The sequence below is a fragment of the Dendrobium catenatum genome, unplaced genomic scaffold (genome assembly GCF_001605985.2).
Source record: "Dendrobium catenatum unplaced genomic scaffold, ASM160598v2 fragScaff_scaffold_879, whole genome shotgun sequence".
In the NCBI taxonomy this organism is placed as follows: domain Eukaryota; kingdom Viridiplantae; phylum Streptophyta; class Magnoliopsida; order Asparagales; family Orchidaceae; genus Dendrobium; species Dendrobium catenatum.
Window position 1 is genome coordinate 1,868,374 of NW_021319341.1, and position 2,714 is coordinate 1,871,087.

Below are 2,714 nucleotides of genomic sequence, written 5' to 3' on the forward strand. Positions count from 1 at the left end.
CTAACGTGTTTGGTCTTTTTTTTTCTTTTTAAAGTTATAATAGAGATGTGAATTTCATTATTCAATCTGAACGTACGCATGATGAATACTATTGATAAAGATTGGGCACGAATCTTAATGTATATGTAGATTAAAATTTTTCGAAATCAAATTGACGTTCATGCAAACTTTGATTTTAATAAACTTATTGGCGAGATAAATCTAACGACATTAAAAAGATCCAATCCGAGTCTGAACAAGCCTAAATCAAGACTATGAAGCAAAATAAAAAAATTTCAAGAAATTAATTAGAAAACGAATTAATCTTCAAATTTGACATGCTTATAATAAAATATAGCCGCTCGAAGAAACAAATTCAAATGAGCCCAAGATCACCTAGTTCCAATAGCATTTGTGCGACGCCCCAATATCTAAATTGGAATAATTATATCTTTTTATCTTCTATATATCGACTAGAGTTTATTAATTTCATTCAGATAATATAAACAACTGAAAATATAAATATATTACTATTTATCAAATATTTACACATCAATCAAACCAACAAAATATCACATATAATAATTATGATATTCAATCAAAACAATCCATCAGTATAATTACATCATGACCATAAAAGAAGAACAATAGAAATAGAGATAAGCCTAAACTTGCAGCTCATATCAACCTCACTCTACTTGTTTTTTACTCTTATTTGAAAAAAAAATGTAAAAATCACATAATGAATACAACAACCAACAAGTTATCAAAATCTACAATTGAAATCAATCCACAAAAGAGAAATAATATGAATGTAATCATTCAATTCAAAGCAGTATAAATATATAATTGTAAGAACATATAACAGTCAATATGAATTTGATAATGTATATCATGTAAGTCATATATATTATAAGTCCTTATATCAATCTTATCAACCTTATCATATACATGTATCAACCATATTTTATATCATGTTAATCAATTTTATCATATGCATCATATACCATATGTTCATATCAGTACTTTACCAGTCTGGCGGCATATCAGTAATGTTTCTTATATCTTTCAGTCAGTCAATCATACTCATCAATTAATCAGTCATCATATATCATATATCATGTGTTATCAACCTTATTAGTTATTAATCATTGGTATCATCTATCATCGATCTTATCTATCATCAATCATATTTGTCATCTTTCATCGGTCATCTCTTATATGTCATTAATCGTAATTATCATCTATCTTATCAATTATTTGTTTTATATGTCATATGTCTTATCTTTCACCGGTCTTATCTACCATCCATCATCAATCATATCTTTTATCGGTTTGGTCATCGATCATATCTATCATCTGTATTATCAGTCATTTTAATTAAACTTTCAACCACATAACTAATTTTGGATATATTGTAGAGTTTAATCAATCAAACATATGATTAGATTTTATTGCATTTTCACTAAATTAGAAATATGTATATAAATAATTTTAATGAAGGGGTAGGCAAAATGTATACTAAATGAAGGTTAAAGTGATATACTATTTTTAAGATTGATTTTAGCACTCTGCACATAAATGCCTACGTGAATCCCTTAATCTAAAAGATGTTATTTGTCCAAAAATATTGCTACTCAATTGATATACGATGTTGTGGTATGATATTAGACTTTGATATATAAATTAAATACAATGTATTTAGAAGATATTATAACCGACGCCTCATTATGAACAACCTCCAGATTCACTGATCTCAATCAAATGGAAGGTTAATAAAAAGTTAGAGATTGATTGGGACTATAAGGAGTCAAGGATACTAATCACATGCATTCAAGGAGAGTTATAAGAGATACATTGATTGAAATCCCCAAGGTCGAAGAGGCAAGCTGAATAATATAGGAGTCATAAGTGTAAGACCAACCATACAACACTCATGAGAATATATCTGAGTAGAAATACTTATACTAGTTAATGATACTAATTTTACTATATTAATTAGATAATATTATATAATAATGATGATACAATTACATGCTTATAGCTTATCATTAACTTAATACAACATACTAAATTATTCAATATAACTGATAGATATACGATACTATCACATAATGATAACTGCAATCGAAGAATGATTGAATGATATGACTAAATAAAAATTATATGTACGATAATGAACATAATTGATTGTCATCTGATGTAGTGACATTATTGTTAATTCTGTCAAACGAGTATTGACTGCATGTAATTGGTTCGTATTTCTGAGTGATCCACACATTACGTACTTATGAGATTAGTATATCCTGAGTAGATTATATTTTTGCTAAGCTTTTAGCTTTATTATGTGATTTTACATAGATTGTTAGGTAAACGGTAAAGAGTGCGTATAAATCTATAAGGCTAAGTCAGTCATGATCGGATATTGGTCTCCCTCTTCAATTTCTTGGTTTTATGCATAATAAAATTTTGAAGCATATGTAAAGTGCTGAATTGTGTTATATCAATTTTGCGGACTCTTGAATGTGAGCATGCTAAATCATGGTGATAGTATTTAATGTAATGAAAGATATTGTCTTTAATGGTTTATTTATTTCTTTTAAAATGCGACGTTGAATCAACTATGAATCGTTCAAATCCATGCATCTGTGTAAGATGATTGAAGACGATTAGTTGTTAATTGTTGAATTATAAAAGATGGTAAAAAAAAAAGCAAAAAAAAAATTCATTTTAGA